The sequence below is a fragment of the Zonotrichia leucophrys genome, chromosome 7 (genome assembly GCF_028769735.1).
Source record: "Zonotrichia leucophrys gambelii isolate GWCS_2022_RI chromosome 7, RI_Zleu_2.0, whole genome shotgun sequence".
NCBI classification, from domain to species: Eukaryota; Metazoa; Chordata; class Aves; order Passeriformes; family Passerellidae; genus Zonotrichia; species Zonotrichia leucophrys.
Genome location: NC_088177.1, coordinates 31,360,709 through 31,373,316, shown reverse-complemented (window position 1 = coordinate 31,373,316; position 12,608 = coordinate 31,360,709). Strand labels below are relative to the sequence as shown.

The following is a 12,608-nucleotide window of genomic DNA, read 5'->3' as shown; positions in this document are numbered from 1 at the left end:
GAGTGAATATTAGGTAGATTTAGGTGCTTCTGTGTCTCCTTCCAAAAATCTCAAGTGGTGCTCTTGCCTCAGCACTTATCACTGGCATTTGGAGCCCTTATGCTGAAGCTGTCATGAAGGGCACCAATATTTGTTTTTCTTCAAACTTTAGACTAACAAGTCAAAATCCTTGTGAAGAAGGGGTAAAGGTGTTACAATGAAAACCATCCCTCACTACAAATGTAACTGCTTGTGCTCTATCCAAGGTCCTACAGGAAGACAACTGTTTGGAGGGGGTTTTGCCCAACAGAGAATTAATAGCACACACCCTAAAAGAATACAGGTTAGCTCTCATCCTTGTGACAGCATTCAAGATCACCAGTTCAGCCAAAGAACTAAATGTACACAGTACAAACGTAATCCTACCAGACTGATGATTCCTGCAACCATCACTACTCTAAGAATGAAAGACCATGCTACAACCAGCGACAAATAAATGGATTTTAAGAGTAATCACTCACTAAAAGAATAAACCTATCACAAACCACTTGTATCAGCAATATTCTATGGGCAAAAATAAAGTACATTAGAAAAAAATACAGTCTTCCAGCAGTTAGTGAGTATTGCAAACAACTGCAGCATTTCAATTAATGTACAAGAGTGATTGCACACAAATCTTCAGTCAGATATGGCTTTTGAGGACATACAGAAAAAAGCACCTCCTTAAACTCCAGTAACTAGTTCTATCCTTTTCACTTAACCTTCCACTTTTGTGACTGTGATGGGTTGAAATACAAACATTTTGGGAAATAAGCCAGACAAATAACCCCACTCTCCATTTCTACACCTAGTTTTAATACCTACCTTCAGGTACTGAAACTGCAAAACTTTGTTTTTCTTCAGTCTAACAATCATATTTGGAGGACAGAATGGAGGACAGAATCCTCCATTCAGAGCCAAACTCAACTATTTTGAATTTGCAGCAGTTGAGAGTTTAAATCACGGCTGCAAATCACATCACCATTTCAAATCAAGCACCAAAAAAAATTAACACAAGGATACACATGAGCCTTTTTGATCAATATGATTCACCTGGCATTTTGCTGTGACGCCAGGAAGAACAGAATTTAAGTCTCCAAGGACATTTCTGTGTCTCCAGCATGAAGACAGCTCAGTCTCAATTACTCTCCATCTTCAAATTTCTCAAGACATAAAGGAGAAATTGCCCTCAGTGAACAGTCTTTGTTATACACTTACTCATTCCTCAAAGCACAGTTGTTCCTCAAAGCACAGTTCTTCCTGCTCACTACTCAAGGCAGTGATACATTGAGAAAATCCAGAGTACAGTAATACAACTATTATTTTTCTGATCTTCTGCTGCCTTGCTGAAATGTTTTCCCACTCCAATGATGCACCAGCACCTGGAGCTTCTGCCTAAAATGCATTTCCTGGCTCACACTCAATTCTTCCTCATTAAGTACCCCACGTGCTCTTCTCATCGTAATTCAAATTAGCTTTGTACATTCAATCAGACTGTTCCTTCATTTTTTTTCTATCCTCAAAACAAATATAAAATGCAAAAAAACCCTCATAATATGCTAGCATGGAATATTTAAGTAGATAAGACACTGATGAGCCATACAGATTTCCAACACAGCATAGAAAAAACACCCCTGAATCCATCTCCAATTCAAGAATAAAACATGCAACAACAAATAGCAATGAATTGAACCAGGGTGCCCCAGGTACAGACAGACTCAGACCCCTCACACTTGGAACTGTACAGAGAGCTCAGTGACACCACCAAGAAGACAGGTAAGTGTGTAATAATTATACACTCATGGAAACTGTAAAAATCATGTGCACATGCACAGCTAACACATCATATGCAAAATCCAAGCATTCTTTTACATGACTGTGCAGCATTTTTGTAGCAAGCAGGTCTCACTGCACAGGTCTAAATGGACAAATTTATAAGTTTTTACCCACATGCAGTAGGCACTGTGTTTTCAACTGGATGAATCACAGAGGCTAAAACACTAAGAGTGCTAAGTGGTCAAGGGCAGAAGCTATTCATCACTTTACACTTTGATCTTTAGCTTCCTGTGAATCAAAAAAAAAAAATCATAATTCAACCCAAACCATCATAATAACATTTAAACCAAAATGTAGAAATAGAAACCCAGGTTTGCCAAAACACTCCAGAATGAAATGCAAAGACACAAAGAGAACATATTATCATAAGTTTCCTTCTCACACCTGCACCAGCACAGCCCTTAGCAGTGGGTACCAAATGATGAGGACTATGATGCTTCACTATTGTACTTTTCCCTCAAGTGATAAAAATGCAAAAATCCTCATAAATAGAGCTAATAAGGAAAACTCACTACAGTTCTAGAGAAAGGATTACTATGCCTGTGCCCACTTCTATCTATCTAATTTAAGAAAACTGTTCCACTGCTAAGGTTGCATTTATGTCAAGAGAGTAGTGCTGCTTGTCTACACTAACTGTTGCTGTCCAGCTGAACCTGAATGACAAGTAGGAGATCTGGAGTCAACAGATGATCCAGCTGAAAAGATTTTACATTTTAAGTAATAATCAGCCTATCTAACTGGTTTCACATTTCTACAGTATCGATGCCAACACAAAGAATAGAGCAAGAACTCGGGCTGGAGTCAACTCTCTTGGCCACTGCACAGATCTGGATCTTTTAAAAAGGATGGCATGCATAATGCAGGGATTTCAAGAAATTACACAATATTAAGTGTGACATATAACAAACTACAAATAATGGACATATTATTGTGATAGAGCAGATATGGCTCTCCAAAAAGAGATCCTCACTTTTAAATCTTGGTGCCCTCTGTGTACATGTATGAAGAACTGATCTCACTCAGTATCATGGTCTACTTGGATTTATGGTGCTGGAGAAGTCTTGCCAAAGGCCTTCTTGCAGTCACAGCATAACAAAGAAGATCTACCCTTGCATGAATAAATGGTTAAAATATAGAAGACAAAGGACATACAGTTGTTTTCACAAGGAAGGTGGATCCCAGTGGGCCTCCACAACTGTGTGTGTTGTTCAATATATTCTAGATTACCCAAGAAACGGGAGCTTTCTGAAACTGCTATTATTTGGGAGAGCAAGGAGAGGACTGACAACAGCAGAGGTGGTGGTCTTTATCAGAGAGAGGACTGAGCAATAAGCAGGTAACTGCCAGCACTGGTGAATGGAAGTGCAAGATGAGTGGAAGGGAGGAAGGAGAGCAATGGTTCCAACTCTGTACATGAGAAACCAATGATGAAACCAATCCAACTCTGCACTGAATACCGCCAGCACTCAGGAATAAAGCCAGTGTTAGGAATTGTGAACAAAAAGTGTGAAACACATCACTGACTTTACATTTTGAACACCATTAGCATTCCTGGGACCTTCAGCTCCAGAAGAGGATGTAGCAAAATAGGAGAAGGTAAAATCAAAAGCTTTTGTTCTACAGGGGAAAAGAAATAGGCAAATTAGGATTCTGGTTTCAATAACATTTGGGTGTGGAGAGAAAGTGATAAAGGGCTACAAAATTGTACCATGAACAGAGAGCTGTATTGTAATAACACAGAGAGAATGTCTACTCTCCTCCAAAAGAAAGGTGGCACCAAAGGAATTCAGTAAAATGTTTTAAAAGTTTAAAAAAGAATAGTTTTTACTAGACATACCTACAGAATTTCTTACAAAAGGATATCTGGATGCCAGACATTTATTTAGCTGCATGCAAAAAAAGTCTGAGAAAAAAATCCAAACATTATTAGCTACACAAAAACTACTCCACATTTAGAATCAACCTTTACTAAAAATAATTAGGGATTGAAAGAATATTCAAGCTAAGAATGCTTACACTGTTCTCAGTCTTCCATAAGCATTCATTCGTGCTCATCACTGAGGGATGAATACTGAATTTTCTTTTGTTTGATTCTATGACAGATTAAGATTTTATCTAAAACTCATCAGACAGTTCACCAATAACATATAAATTTGTTTTTAAAAATCTCACTCAGTACTCATGACAGTGCCAGTATCACAAACACAGAAGTATAACAGATATTCCATGAAGGAACTTGCTGCAGCAAGGCATTCATTAAGGCAGTCATTAAGAAGTCATTACATTACCCACGTCATCCCTGCCTGAAGTTACTGTGCTTACTGCTACCAGCAGGACAAAAACCACTTTTCTAAACCCAAATTTACACCAAGACAGTTATCATCAAGCCATATGGAAAAAAACCTCCACAATTCCCATGGGGATTTGCTATTCAAATTGAGTTTTACTTTTAAAACCAAGTCTTATGCTGGAGTTACAAAAACTGTGGCACTGCTAAAAACACACATAGTCAGTGTGACAAAACAACAGTTAAATACAGGTTGAACTTTACCAGTTTTCAGCTGTTGCATTAATAAGATATTCAGGGTGACAAATCTCATGCTCCTCAATAGAATGTTGTATTTATTTTAGTTTTTCTTTAGAAGTTTAACTTCTGCTTGTGTCAGTGTTTTAACTCTCTGTTCTCATTTTTAAAATTATTATAAATTCAAACAGCTTGATCCAGATTTTTCCAGTTTTCAAATGTTTGTTCAAAGATCAGACTACAGTTACTTCCAGTAACATGGCATTTAAACTGTTAACATTTACAGACCTCTTGTCTAAATTATTTTAAAATAATTTTAAGGACAGGTGAGATGCAGTCAACATTGACTGCTTGAATATTTTTTCCCGCAAGAAACTAAAAAGGGACTTCTCTAGTAATCATTATTGGTGTCCATTTAAATTTTTGTGAAGAACACACTGTTGAAAGAATTGCAAAATTTGTCCCATCTGTGACCTAGCCTCAAAAATTATGGATAAAAGCATTTTATTAAGTCTGATAAAATAGAGTAAAACCAGGGAACATGCTGAACACATCTGTCCCATAGCTGACTCTGCAATTCTTCCAATAAAGCATGCCTACAGGATTAAAATTTCTTCTGCTACATCACTGGACCATATGACAGCTCAAGATGGCAAAAGGCTTGTTCAGGTACAGTTGCACTAACAGACATTACCTCAGCAATATCATTTACTCCAAAAGACAGCACATGTACAAAACAGACCAGTGAGGTCTGTTTTGTGGAAAATGCATCTAACCCTAGGAGAACTTGTCCTCAATCCAAATTTCCTGTTGTAGAGCAGGCTTATGTTCAAAAGCCACAGGGATTGCACGTGCTGGGAAAGAGATATGGAAGAGCAGCAAGTGCATACTCTGCTTAGTCCAAAAATGCTAAACAGAAGAAAACTAACTCAAAATAAAGACTGATTTCAATACAGTATAAGGTTATATTCCTTGGAAAGATAACTCCAACTCATATATTGGAGCTATATTGAAGAAAGAGACAGCAGATACAACAAACACTAGTATGAGCTCCTGTGTTAGCAAATGCAGGAGCCAGGAACCTGATGCTGTTGGCAAGAAAAGAAAAAAGCCCCAACAACAAAACAAAACCCAGCCATACCAGCATGCACACACCCTAGAATGACATTTTAATAAGGCCACCAGGTTACTTCTGCTACTTGCAGAGTAACTTAATTACTCTGTTGCTCAAAAACTATCTGCAGAACTTTGAAAAAGATACAGACAAATCAGTGCACAGTGAGACTGAAGAACAAACATCCTGTTTGGGCAGTTTAGAAAAGAGGAGTCTAAAATAAAAGGAGACAGAAGAAGAGTCTTCAGGTATGAAGACTTGGTGAAAAGAGCACAGAAACCATTATCCGACATGAGTGGTAAGAGTTGGATGAGAATTAAATGGCTTCACTAGCACCAAGACAGAGTTAAGTGTTAAGAAAAGCCTCCTAACAACAGCAATAGTCATATGTGCCAGCTATAAATAGATCAGTGAAGAGGTGTGGTATTCCCCTCTTCTGAGCTTTTTAAGAGAAGATGAGACAAATGTCTGTCACACATGATTTCAGCCTTCTGCCTCTGGTGGGGGCTGACCTCATGAAATCCATTCCTTTCTTACACATCCATCATCCAAATCAGAAATGTTCATCAGTGTTATCACACCTGAGCTTCACAAGTACAGTCTTTCCAATGCAAACACCAGAAGCATATGAATTTTATTGCATTGCTGTTGTCAGATTGTTCAAGCGCTTGGCACAAATCATCTCAGGAAAACAAAAAGCAGCATCTTTTACTGCTGCAGATAATCCATAAATGATGACTGGAAATACAGGAAGAGAAGCAAGTGAGAAAGATATTGTGAAGGACTCAAAGAAAAAATGGCTGAAAACAAAGTTACAGCAAAGAAAAAATACTTTAGGCTAAAGAAAACTATTTTCCTCTCACATGAAAAACTGAGTTAAAGTATGCAGGTATACCTTAAGAAATATGCAATAACTGGAGATAGAGAAGTACACATAAGTAAGACTTTACAAACAGATGGGACAAAGACACATCTCTAGAGGACTCCCTGCATTACCAATTCCAAACTTCCCAACTGCCAGTTTTTAAAGGATCATGTAGATACTTCTGCTTTGGTCCTGCTCAAGTAAGTCCAACTTCAAATAACCTCATCAAGATGGGAACTAAACTGTACCACATGTGTATTTGTGGGTCAAGTATCTCTAGAGCAGGGGTTCCCATTTCCCAGGAGAATATCTGCAATATCACAATACAGAACTCCATCTTTCATTTTCTCATTATCACCAATCTTCCTGCTGCTTTTAAAAGATGACATTTCAAATGCATATATTAAAACATCCCAGAAAACCCTGCAAATAACCATGGTTAGTCTAAGAAAATGGGTTTACATAGAGCCATAAACTTCATTTGTCATGCTATTAAATCAAGATGTCATGCCAAGATCCAGAAGTGAGGAGTGAATCACACATAACATGCTGAATTCTGAACACATTCCCATGTTTCCAATATTACTCTACAAGCTGTGTGCAATTATAGCATGCATGATCTATTTGGACCTTAGCACTACAAAACACAAAATATTAAAATAGCAAAAGAAGCATTTCTGCCTAAAGAGATTTTTCTTTCTTCTCACTGAAAAATCAGTGTGTTTAACAGAATTTATGGATTTTTTTCTTTTTTTAGTTTATTACTGTGTCAATTCTACTTGAGAATTCTAAAAGCTTGCATTTAGAAATTGAACTTTCAGGACAGCAAATCCAATAGTCTGTCTAATTAAATAAACCTAGAGTCACTAAGCAATATACATATTTACAACAGCTTGCCATGTACATGAAAACACATGACATTTTCTGCAAATGTATTTAAGATCTACTTAAATACATCAATCAGTCAAATTTTCATCACTCATTTTTCTCCAAAAAGTCTAAACAAAGGATATTGTTAGCAGTATGAAACATTTAAGAAGATATTACTAGAAAATATGTTCATTACTCCAAACTGAATGGGTACCTCCCCACAGATCAGAACACCACTGGCTGTGTGCTGTGGAAGAGGGGGAACAAATGAAGGAAATTAATCTATTATCATTCTCAGGCTGCATTTTATAAGAAAACATTACTTTTCAGTTCAGAGGATGCCCAGTTAGAGAGCCACTGAACAACTTCTCACAAAACCAGATTACTCATTACTTCTCACTTAGGTTGCTGAGGTAAGAAGTCATCCTACTCTTAATATGAAAGAAAAAAATATAGAACTTTAGATTGCCAAGATTTCAAAGCTTTTTTCTCCATAGTTTCCTACAAATACTTATTAATGACAAGGTTTTTAAAACCAGTCATTCTGATTTGCACCCAAATATGAACAACTTCTAGGAAATGATCAGGAAAAAATGTGAAGTAAAAACTGTAACTGTGGACAAAAGTTACAGCCTGACCAACCTGTGCTTGCTTTCTCCAGAGCAAACTATAATAAAACAATCTCTCCTGCATTTAGAATCACTGGGCTTTAAATTCCACAAGCCTGTGCCCTGACTGGCTTTCCTAACATTCATAGCAAAGAACCACTGAAAAAAAAATTGAACGCTTATTCATTTTTACCATAAATTAGTTTTATCAACATAAAGCAGAAACAACAAAAAAAGCTTGCCTATGATATTGAACAAAAACATAATGCTCATTTCACCCAATGACTAAATTCTGTCACAGCTCTCTACCTAATAACATTTACTACAAAACTGCTAAGATTACCAAGCTATCTTGGGAAAAAAAAAGATTCCTCTGACAGTTCAGAAATCTCAGCAAGGCAAGCAATGCAAAAACTTCTGTTTTCTTCACCTTACTCTTCTATTAGTGCCAGGTAAACCACCTGTTCAAACACCAACACAGAGCTCATCAAGGCAAACTCTACACAGATTTTTCTTCTCAAGCAATGAGTCAATCTGACAAATGTTATCTTCCTGTTCTGCTTTATCAACATACACTAAAACCTTGGGGGGGAAAAATCAAATTAATTATATACAGCTTTGCTACCTCAATCAAATCTGGGTTCAATACATATTGGTGGCATGATAGAACATGCAGTGTAAAGGAAACAAGAATTATACCAAGTTCTGATTTTAAAATAGATTGCTGAGGAAATCAGTAATTTATAAAGTCACTGTAAGGAAAGGTATAGGTGAAAGCAGGAAAAAATAGCAAAAAAAGCTCATCAATGTCCCTTCCCTTAAAAATATCCAGAGGGAATTCCACAGGAAAGAATACTTTCTAGGCTATTTCGTTAGTGAGTGCTGTGCCACGAGAGAACCCAAGATGCTGTGCATGACAAGCCTGTAGCCATTCACTCTGCTACGTCTCTGCCATATACACAGCAATACAATTCCTTAGGCCTCCAACGCTCTGCAACGTGCTGCATTGTTTAAAGAAAAGAAACGCTGTAGTTGAGAGACATTTTCGGCGCGGACTAGAAATCCCCCTTATTTCAAGGCAGGCTTCTATTATCTTTCACCACCCTCTTAGAGGACACTGCATGATACAATACAGCTTAGAAGCTCTCAGCTGTTTTCGCGCTTTGATCTTCAGTAATGCCACAGCCAAAAACTAAAAGATTTATGAAGCAAGAGCAACCAAGGGTGAAAAAAAAAAAAAGGGTAAAAAAACCCTCCCAACCTCGTGGGTGCTGCAATGCACTTCAAAAGCAACACGGGAATAAATAATCCAACATTCACTTTTTCCCCTGACAAAAACATCTCGCAGAATTTGACCTACATACCCAATTCACAGCACTACCTACCACTGCAGAGCAACTCAAAGACGAGAAAGCACAGCGGCATCAGCGAGCAATCACGGCAGGGTTCAGGGTGACACAGAAATACTCGGCAGGCACATAAAACACTTAAGACACTGCAGCGGTAATGTAAGCCAGCGACACTAGCGTGCGTCTCCCGGCACCGCAAACAACCACACCGCCGCGCAGTTCCACCTGCGCCGGGCCGGCTCCGCGCTGCCCCCGGCCCGGGCACCTCCGGGACGCCGGGCCCGCCCTGCAAGGCGCCCGGGCAAACCCGCCCCGGGGTTCCCCGCACTGGGGCCGCCCCCCGCCCGCCCCCTCCCCGCGCACCGACCTATGTCACGGCGGAGGCCGGGCGGCCGCCGGGGACCCCCCGCGCTTCCCGGCGGCGGCGGGAGCAGCCCCGGCTGGGCGGGCGGCGCGGAGGGAGCGGCCAGGATTCCGGAGCGGAGCCCACCCCCCCGGGGGAGGGGGGGAAGGGGCCCGGGGCCTGCCCGCGCCGGAGCACGGCGGGGACGGTGACAGGCGGCGCCGAGGCCGGCGCGGAAGGAGCGACGCGACTCGGCGGCGGAGAGGAGCGGGGCAGGTGCCTCGGGGCGCTGCGGCCGCGGCGGGGCCGGGCCGGGGGTCCCGTCGGGCGTGAAGCGCCGCGGCTGCCGCTGCTGCCGCCCGCGAGCTCCGCCCCGCGCGCGCCGGGCCCCGTGACGGGCAGGGAGCGCGAGGCGTCACCGCGCGGCGGCGTCACGGCGAGGGGGCGGCGCGCGCCCGGGGGCTGCGGGGGCGCGTGCGCGCAGGGACGGGCCCGGGTTCGAGTCCCGCCCGGGCCCCTCCGCGGGCTGAGGGCACCGGGGCCGTGCGGCTCCTGCCGCTCCTGGACGGGCGAGCCTGAGAGAATCCCGGCCTAGTGCCGGTTCGCGGCTGCGGGATCGGCGCCGAGCGGGGGCAGGACGGGAAGTTGCAGCGCGGTACAGCCATTGCCATTGCTCGCTGCAACAAATCCCCCGCCTCTGGGCAACAGCGCTGCCGTGACTTGCCTCTCACGGGGCGCTTTTAGCACAACCTCGAAGGGCGCTGTGCCGCCTTCAGGGCGCCCATTGCTCCCCGCGCTCCGCAGGAGGCACCTGCTTCCCGCAGGAAGTCCATGCATGGGGAAGAAGGATGCTATCCTCAATTAATCAGCGAGGAAGCAGTCCCTGATACGTAGCAGGGCAGCTATTCCAGCTACCCTTGCGGTCTTAAGTAACCGATGACTGTAAATAATAGCAGTGCACTGTAATTAGTTTTGTACAGATTTAACAGTAACCTCAGAGGCATGAACCATTGTGTGTGAGATGCACAAATGACCTGTGCGTGTTTAGCGGCGCCCTTTGAGACACTGCCAGGCGCGGTGTGTGCACACAGAGCCAGCAGTGACCTGTGCTGGGCACCTGACTCCGCTGCTGCTGCTGCTCACATGCGGCTTGCTGGGCATGGGCTAAGAGGTATTTAACGTGAAAGACATAAGAGGTTTGCAAATCCTGGACAACGTCTCAAAATCTACCCAAAACAAGGGTTGGGGGGCTACTTTGGGGTCACCCTTAACAAACCTCTGAAATAAATCTTAAACTTCTGTTCAAGTATTATGTGTAAATTTCCAGTGGGAACAACATATGAAACTGAGTAATTGCCCATTAAGGTCCATAATCGGATTATTTTGAGATCTTTAACCAAAAGAGGCTGCAGAGAATGATAAAATAATATACCATCATATTTTTTAAAGGGCACTGAAGAAGACAGTGCTAAAGAGCATCTGATGAAGCACATCCAAGAAAGGCACAAGGCACTGACTCACTAATTCCATCATACAGGAGACATAGTCATCTCAAAGCTAAGACACTTTGCTCCAGACTTGGGGAAATTGTCAGTGGTGTTCACAAGACACTTGTCATGATCAAGAGTCTTGAATGAGGAAGTTAAAAAGGTGACCTTTTCTGCCAAATGATGGGGAAACAGCCAAGAAAATGCTGATGTGTGATGCTCCTGCACCATCAAGCAAAATCAATGAGCCACAGCTGCTTACACAGCTTTGAAAACACATCCAGTGTTTCCCTTGCCTTAATGTTCCATTTCATTGCCATTTGTCAACTTTAGCATCTTGTAATTGGATTTAACTGATGAAGGAGGGCTTAGCAAATGGTAGGTTTTGAAGTCAAAGTTCTTTCACTACAGAAGAAGCCAGCAGGGATTGTGGAAGATCATCCCACATTCCTCTGCCCTGTGATGCTCTGTATTGCTGCACAAAGCCTGCCCAGCACTGAGCAGCATCCTGAGGGTGCCTGGCAGAGGTGATGTACATCCTGACAGGCACCAGCGTGACCATGCCATAATCCTGAAAGCAGAGCATCTTCAGTACCAGGAACAGCATAAACAACTAAATACTGATTCTGAGATAAAAAATACCTATCAGCACCAAGGACCAGCACTTTGACACTGGCTCACACTGAGCTCAGCCCAAACCCAGGGGCATGGTTCTGGGATCATGTGTCATGCAAAATAAATCTTACAGGAACAGTTGTTGATATGGAAAATAACAGTAAAAAATACCTGACAGGAGTTGAAATAAAGTATATCAGTTATTTTTATCCATTCAGTTCAAACCCTGTACAGGTGACAGAAGTTGGGAGGTGTGGGGGTGGAAATCATAGAGTAAGCGCATCTCAGGATAGTGTACTCAAGCAATTGACTGAAATCTGGCAGAATGGCTCTCCCTGAATTCCAGAATCAATACTCATTGCAATGAGAGGTTCTCACCTCCTACATGCATTGCTTCAGGCTAACAAGTGCCTGTATTAGTTGACACTGAAGCCACAGCTTCTAAACACTTTAAAAAGGAACAAACCATCCCCTTTTCAGAGGCATGCCATCATTCTCCTTTTTCTCCCATGTTTCCTGGCCTCCTCACCACTCCTTCCTACAGATGGCACCGTGTTACCATATTTTGAATGGCATCCAGAAAAGGATAATTTAGTGATTAATTTAATATATATTTAATCAAATGAGGGGTTAACTGACAAAGGAACAAGCTGCTGGAGACAGAGCAGATAACAGAAGTCAAAATGGCTTCTTCTGGGAACTGCAGTAGGGTAAAGCTTGAGATGCCAGGATGTTATAACATGATCCAGAGTCTTTCCTCACCAGCAGGAGGGCCAACAGTCTGTTTATAAGCTTAAATCCAGCTCACGTGCATTAAGGAAACAGCAGTATTATTTCAAACCTTTGCTAGTCATGTGTGCTATGCTCCTCTGCCTTCCCATGACAGAAGGAAACAAGTGCCTGCATCTCAGTGCTTGCACCCAATCCACATGCACCATCACTGTAGGGCTGATGAGAAAAAAAAGGAAGAGCAAATATC

The 12,608-nt window shown here is 42.1% G+C and overlaps 1 protein-coding gene across 3 annotated transcripts in view; it reads right to left on the bottom strand.

Moving 5' to 3' along the window:
• The window catches only part of MAP3K2 (mitogen-activated protein kinase kinase kinase 2), a 47,600-nt gene extending 37,737 nt beyond the window's left edge, over positions 1 to 9,863 (bottom strand). For 2 of the 3 annotated variants that reach the window (XM_064717959.1, XM_064717961.1), the window contains exon 1: positions 9,552 to 9,863. The gene's annotated coding sequence lies outside the window, so the exon portion shown is untranslated. Of the gene's footprint in view, positions 1 to 9,220; positions 9,317 to 9,551 lie in introns of those variants that run through there. The other variant, XM_064717960.1, reaches the window with a different exon arrangement.
• Between the last annotated feature and the right edge of the window lie 2,745 nt (positions 9,864 to 12,608).